Here is an 8,418-nt window from a genome sequence, read left to right as displayed (position 1 = left end):
GCCTGGGGCATTATAGATCCCTGGCCACTCCTCTCTGACTTTTGGCAACTGTGGGTAAGGGTAATTTTTACAGCATAGAAGACGTAAAGTGCCAAAACAGAGAGATGGCTGCAGTATACCAGCGATCAGCTTGTAGGCCGCAGTATACCAGTGATCAGCTTATAGGCCGCAGTATACCAGTGATCAGCTCATAGGCTGCAGTATACCAGTGATCAGCTTGTAGACCGCAGTATACCCGTGATCAGCTTGTAGGCCGCAGTATACCAGTGATCAGCTCATAGGCTGCAGTATACCAGTGATCAGCTCGTAGGCTTCAGTATATCAGTGATCAGCTCGAAGAATGCAGTATACCAGTGATCAGCTCGTAGGCCGCAGTATACCAGTGATCAGCTCGTAGGCCGCAGTATACCAGTGATCAGCTCATAGGCTGCAGTATACCAGTGATCAGCTCGTAGGCTGCAGTATATCAGTGATCAGCTCGTAGGCTGCAGTATACCAGTTATCAGCTCGTAGACTGCAGTATACCAGTGATCAGCTCCTAGACTGTGCTGATGGTTAACCATTAAAATAAATCAGACCCTAAAACACTCCTGTATTGTGGCAATGTTAGAGCAGCTTTCAGAAGCAGTCACAGCATACAGGACTATTAAATCTAGTGACCACAGGTGGTGTCTTCTCTGATTGTATACATTCTCTTTTCCATCCAGCCCAGGCAAATATGATGATGTCTCCTGATGACTGAACACTATACCAAGTCATCTCTGGCCCCTATGGCAGTCTACCCAAAACTCTATAGTAACACAACCCCCATCCATTACACTGCCATCCTGCTTCGCTAATGCTGTGCTTGCTGCTGCCCCATTACCATGTCTACAGTATACCCAGGGGACAGTGTAAAAATATAATTGATAGGATCCGACCACTGGAACCAATGGGTGATTGGAGCAACAGCACATGATTCTATGTCACTCCATTCATTCTCTATGGGGTCTCCATACATGTGAGTTCAACGATCAGCAATGTTTATTAGTCCCATAGAGAACAAATGGAGCTGCAGGTGATCATGTGCTGCTGCTATATTCATTTGGGGGACAAGGGACCTCTCTTCTCATGATCAGTGGTGGCCCCACCGATCAGATATTCTGTGTATTGGTGATGACCTTTGGTGTAAAGACCCTCCCCCCTCCCCACATTGCTCCCCATGGCCCTCTCTCATATATACTTTTCTGTATGATCCCATATCTCACATATACTGCTTCCTATGTCCCTTATCTCACATATACTGTTCTGTGTAACCCTGTAATTCACATATATACTGCTCCCTATGACCTCCGATCACATATATACTGCTCCCTATGACCTCCTATCACATATACACTGCTCCCTATGACCTCCTATCACATATATACTGCTCCCTATTACCCCCTATCACATATATACTGCTCCTTATGACCTCCTGTCACATACATACTTCTCTCTATGACCCCCTATCACATATACTGCTTCCTATGCCCCCTACTTCCATTATATACTGCTTCCTATGCTTCCCATATACTGATAACTATACCCCCATATATTGCTAACTTTACCCCCTTTATATGCCCCACATCACATGTACTGGTCTCCCCACCGTCCTCACAGCCCCCCCCATGCTTTTCCCTATTACCTCCTCTTCTTTGTACACTGCATGGCAAAGGACCTCCTCTCTGAAGCCCGGGCTCCCACAGGGCCACTCTCACATTACGGTAGTCTGCTGCAATTTACATAAAATCGCAGCATTTTTGCAGCGATTTTACCGCGATTTTGTGCAAATTGTGTCAAAATGCAGTAATGTTCAGGGGGCCCCTGTGGACATGTGGGCCCTGGGCAATTGCCCAGGTTGCCCCCCCCCCCTAAAACTGGCCCTGACTATAGTATAGGAGCACAAAGGGGGCATTGGATTAGGGCTAACTATTATACGGGGCACGAAGGGGCTACTTACATTTTTGAGGAATAGAGAGGCCTTAATACTCTATAGGAGCACAGAGGGGCCAAACTACTATATAGGGGCACAGCGAGGCATAACTAATTGACAATACAGAGAAGGGCCTAACTACTGTATGGAGACTCAGCGAGGGGCCAAACTACTATATGGGGCCCAGAAGGACCTAACTATATAGGGCAAACAGAGGGCACTAACTACAGTATGGTAGCACAAAGTGGGCCTAACCACTATATGGGGCAACAAAGGGTGCCCAACTACTATATGGGCACAGAAGTGGCCATACCAATAAGGAATTTGTGTAGAGGTGAGGAGCTTAAAACATTTGTCTGGCAGATTTGACTGAGGCAAGTCATTAAAGAGAAAAGTATTTACAATGATTCAAATGGATGGAGAAGAAAAGGAAAAGAAAAGATGCCCCCTGTGAGTCACTGGATGTAACTGCACTGTAATCAAAGTAATCATATGTTCTACAGAACATGTGTAAAGCTGATATACCGTATTTATCGGCGTATAACACGCACTTTTTAGGCTAAAATTTTTAGCCTAAAGTCTGTGTGCGTGTTATACGCCGATACACCCCCAGGAAAGGCAGGGGGAGAGAGGCCGTCGCTGCCCGCTTCTCTCCCCCTGCCTTTCCTGGGGTCTAGAGCGCTGCTGTCGGCCCTTCTCACCCCCTGGTTATCGGCGCCGCTGCCCGTTCTGTCCCCCTGACTATCGGTGCCGGCGCCGACAGCCAGGGGGAGAGAAGCGGCAGCGGCACCCATTGCCGGCGCCGCTGCCCCGTTGCCTCCCCCCATCCCCCCATTACCTGAGTCGGGTCCGCGCTGCTGCAGGCCTCCGGCGTGCGTCCCCGACGTCGTTGCTATGCGCTGAACGGCGCGGCGCATGACGTCAATGCGCGGCGCCGTGCATAGCAACGACGCTGGGGACGCACGACGGAGGCCTGCAGCAGCACGGACCCGACTCAGGTAATTATGCCACCGGGGATGGGGGGAGGCAACGGGGCAGCGGCGCCGGCAATGGGTGCCGCTGCCCCTTCTCTCCCCCTGGCTGTCGGCGCCGCTTCTCTCCCCCTGGCTATCGGCGCCGGCACCGATAGTCAGGGGGACAGAACGGGCAGCGGCGCCGATAACCAGGGGGTGAAAAGGGGCGATAGCAGCGCTCTAGACCCCAGGAAAGGCAGGGGGAGAGAAGCGGGCAGCGACGGCCTCTCTCCCTCTGCCTTTCCTGGGGGTATATCGGGGGTATACACGCGCACACACGCACCCTCATTTTACCATGGATATTTGGGTAAAAATTTTTTTTACCCAAATATCCTTGGTAAAATGAGGGTGCGTGTTATAGGCCGGTGCGTGGTAAACCCCGATAAATACAGTACATCCCTATATACTTTGGTAGTAGCTTTTTCTGCTCCATGTTTGAGCTGGAGTAAATTTATTAAGTTTTTAACCCTGCTGCGACTTTTTTTTGCGCAGTTGTGACTGTCGCAGTTAATAAATACCAGACTACCCGTAGTCCATTTTAAAATTTTTACTACGTAGTAAATTTTTGGAAAACTTGCTTTTCTCGCTTTCCAGTCAAAATGTTGCACGAAAAATCGCGTAGTCGCAGTTGCGACAATTTTGCGACAATCATAGTAAAGAAAACCTGACTAAACCCGTTGATAAATGTCCATAATTATCTATTCACTATGGGCGAGATTTATCAAAACCTGTCCAGAGGAAAAGTTGCTGAGTTGCCCATAGCAACCAATCAGATCACTTCTTTCATTTTTGAAAAGGCCTCTGTAAAATGAAAGAAGCGATCTGATTGGTTGCTATGGGCAACTGGTCAACTTTTCCTCTGGACAGGTTTTGATAAATCTCCCCCTATGTGATAGTGATTTGTTTTCATAGTGTGGTGGTATTATTTGTCGCTTGTATACTGGTGTCATTGATAACATTGGCCTTAGTATACTGGATTTGATCAGTAACAGTATGATGGTAACATATAGATGATAACACAGGTACATGGTATTATCATGCATGGAAAATATATGTATTTTTGCCATATACCCTATTAGTGCTGTTGCCCTAAAATTTGTCCCCCTGTCAAACTCTCCTCCCCCCATGACCACTTTTTATAAGGTAAGACCCCTCCTTTCCGTAAATATTGTTTAAAAAGGGTACTCCGGCCCTAAGAAATTGCGGGGGTCCTGCCATTGGGGACCCCCGCAATCTCTCTTGTGTGAGCTGCACGCAGCACTGGAGGCTCCAAGTCTGAAGCCTCACAACCACGGGGCCGGAGTATCGTGACATCACACATCCGCCCCCGTGTGACAACACGCCCCGCCCACTCAATGCAAAATATGGGAGTCTATGGGAGAGAAAAAACACCATTAAAAACACAATGTGGGTTTTGCATTGGCATTTTTTCTGGTGTTTTTTACGTTTTTATTTTTTTATTAAGCCGGTGGGCACAGAACTGGAAAAACTGGAAAGAAGAAAAAAAACATGCAAAAATGCCAGAAAAAACACCAGAAAAAAATACAGAAACACAGGAATATGCAGTGGCGTTTTTTCCCCCATATTTCTTTCAACCCCCAAAAGAAGCTGGCAAATAAAAGTGGGAACCTAGCCTAACAGCAAACTAGCACCCTGTCAAAAGAGGCTTAAAACACCTAAACATTTTCAGTGCTTTTGCCCCAGTGCTCTTTCAGCCAACCTTCATACACCTCTGTTGATGGCTTATCTCCTGTAAATACAAAAGGATCAGGTTTTAATGTCTTATTAATCATTATTCATTCTCCTGAAATCTTCTGTTGTGGGAAAGTTGGGAGGCTCCCATTCACATTAGATACATTTTAGTGAGTCCTGCTAAAATCTGCAGGTTTAGCCAGCTTTTATCTTTTTGTCTTTTTGTCTGTAATGGGGCCTTTACCTGTTGTTGTAGACTTCAAAATCTTTTGGTCAAAGGGACCTTTGCTCTCAGTGTGTACCCCTGGCACACAGCTCTCCTGCAGTACATGAAATCTGCCCTGAAGATAAAATTGAAATACAGTATCTTGTGTACAGTTGTATATGGATATGACATTGTATTTATACAGATCAATTTATTACATTATTTGGGCATTAAAGAAAAGAAAAACAAATTCGAAGCCATATTATTATAGAACAGTAGTTCTGAAAATGTTTTTACATTACATTCAATCATGTAATGGCAGAACTATAAGAAATATTCCCTAAATACTAATTTTCCGGTAATATCAAAAGAAAAAAAGTCTCCTCTCTCACACAGTCATTATGTAAATTTTAACAAAACAATGTCTCAAGCTTTTTATCGTTATTAATGCGATTGCAAAAGCCACCACACAACAGGAAGTGAATTTCTTCTTAATCCCATCCACTCATTATCTCTCCTACTTTGCCTACCTGCTCCTACTTTTACGTTCTATTCGAGCATTGACTAATTAACTGTAATCCTTACATTATGCATTCAAGCATTTTTTTTCCTTGACTGAAAACTCTCGTGCAAGAGACTGAATGCTGCTTCTACCTCCTCCACCATTAAGGAGGATGGAGATCTTACCTTTTAAAAGCAAGAATAAAAGATTATGGTTTGCAAAATGCATGAATTTGATAAATATTTCAGAGCTCTTATCCTCCTCTTCCAACGCCAACGGTTTTGGCTAAAGGCTTCGTATGCATTTCTGCTTGTTCTGTGATAGAACTATGTACAGTAGTTTTACTCTTTTTCATTTTTTCCAATGAATGTCTTTACCTAAAGTATACATGTCTGAAATATTTGTAATCGAATCTAATCAAAGTTCAGATCAGCCCTACTATACTATACTACTGTAAAAATTGTTATACCTGCATACATTCTGTAATTTGCATGTAAGATGTGGGTATGACTCTACAACCCATGCACATGTGATAACTGTGTCAAAAAAATTATATTACTAGCAATTAACACCCTGATCCTTCATAAAAGGGGTTTTCCAAGTTTATCTTGATGGTCTATCTTCAGGATAGGCCAGTAATGTCAGATTGGCAGGCTGCCTATACACAGGAACCCCGTCAAACAGCTGTCTGGCAGAGCCGCAGCTCCGGCATATACACAATAAATGGGGCCAGAAGAAGATGGCTACATCCTCTGTGCAGTGGTCGTGCTGGGTTACTGCTTCTCTGCTTCCACTAAAGTGAATGAGAGCTGAGCTTATAGTAACCCAGTGCCACCACTAGACAATGGTCATGCCTTTCAAACAAATGCATGACTTCCCCACACAGTTGATCAGTCAGGGTGCCAGGTGTCAGCACCCCACCAATCAGACATAGATGGTCTACCCTGCGGATATGCCATCAATGTAAAAGGCTTTGAAAACACCTTTGGTGGTTGTTGTTGTCTCATAATGAAAGCCCATCTATATGCCATATTAGTGTATATGGACAGAAATTGCAGAAGGGGGTCCCCTCCTTTATAAGCCAAGATGGCGACCTACTGTCTCTCACTATGGCAGACATGGCCTGTCCATGTATTATATGGTCACTCTTTTATTTGAATGATAATGTTGCTGTGGCCACTGCAGGAAAAGTGTATGGATACCTACAGCTTTGGATTGTGTTTCAGAAGCTGCCCACATGGGGTAGTGAAAAAGAAAATGGGGTTCTTGATCAGATCAGCCATTACACTTCCATGAAATTGGTGACTAGACACCTAAAAAAGCTAATGCCAAATGTGGGCGGCAGGCCTGATGCACATCAGATCATTAGTGGATCAATCTACTGTCAACAGGCTTAAAGGGGTACTCCCCTGCTCCAGCTTTCGGAACATTTTGCTCCGAGCGCTGGGAGGGCTGCGGGGTCGTGATGTCACGCCAAACCCACCGTGACTTCACATCAGACCACACCCCTTAATGCAAGTCTATGGGAGGGGGTGTCACAAATGTTCCAAACGCTGGGGCAGTGGAGTACCCTTAAGGACCAACACCATTTTCACCTTAAGGACCAGAGCATTTTTTTCACCTCTGACCACTGTCACTTTAAGCATTAATTACTCTGGGATGCTTTTACTTATGAATTTGATTCCAAGATTGTTTTTTCTTTACATATTCTACTTTAACATAGTGGTAAATTTTTTGTCGATACTTGCATTATTTCCTGGTGAAAAATTCCAAAATTTCATGAAAAATTTGAAGCTCTCTGCTTGTAAGGAAAATAGACATACCAAATAAATTATATATTGATTCACATATACAATATGTCTATTTTATGTTGGCATCATAAAGTTGACATGCTTTTACTTTTCAAAACCGAATGACCAGGGAGTCAGGAGTTTGTCTGGCGCAGAGAGGAACCATCAGGCAGCCAAGTAAAATCAATGGATTTATTAGATGCAACGCGTTTCGCTGCGCATGCGCAGCTTCATCAGGCATGACAAGGGAAGGCTGGTAACAGATATATATACCTCCAGGAATTGACCATTAGAGTACTTTTTGGAAGAGTTGTTACATAGAATTACATATCCACATATAAATGTGACAATGTATGAAAAATATATAAATAGATATAAATAAATATAAATAGGCAAACAAAAGTCACAAAAATAATAATAAAACAACAATATAAAAGCACAATGCAATCTTATAAACATATATATATAATATAATTATCACATGTGGTGTGAATATAACACCACAAGCGACTCAAGGAATCACACCGCTTAGTCACCGATGCGGCATTCAACAACGCAAGTTGGATATTATTTCAAAAAATGTATATGATATAAAGAGATATGGACCTATAAGGTGTTATGTATGTTAATTCAAAGGATAAAAAATTTATATATATATCGCTGCCTTATTAAATAAAGAATAAATAATAAACAGTGCGGTAAACCAAATCGCAACTGACCAGAAGGGGATATATGAACACTACTTGGAGAAAGTGAAGAAGATGAACTAGAATAACTAGTGCGGTATTGAATACAGCACCCGGCGAAAACGCAGGGTGTGAATATTCGTAAAGAGATCCAAATTTACAAACATTAAATAATTAAATAAAAAATACAGAAGTTTCTATATGCAGAAAGGAAGGGAAGAACAAAAAAGGGAACTTGGATAATAAAACATAAGGGATAATAAATACACAGGGGGGCACTCCAGGGTGAACAGCACAGAAGGAACAAAGAAAAAAATAAATCAAGGTATAATATTTTGGAGATTAATCCATAGGAAAAAATGGAAAATTTTTAAACCCTAATTTATCAGATTATTTAACTGTATCGATACATTCATTAAAACCTTGAGGGTGCAAAGTATGTAGTTTGTGAATCCAGAAGGATTCACGATTATTTAATCTTTGTATTCTGTTAGGTAAATGAATGGGGATAGTTTCTAGAATAATTAATTTCAAAGTTTCGGTATTTTTTTGATGATGAAGAGTGAAGTGTCGGGA

This window comes from Hyla sarda, chromosome 5 (assembly GCF_029499605.1).
Source record: "Hyla sarda isolate aHylSar1 chromosome 5, aHylSar1.hap1, whole genome shotgun sequence".
Taxonomy (NCBI): domain Eukaryota; kingdom Metazoa; phylum Chordata; class Amphibia; order Anura; family Hylidae; genus Hyla; species Hyla sarda.
The sequence above is the reverse complement of the archived record's forward strand: the minus strand, read 5'-3'. Positions refer to the sequence as shown.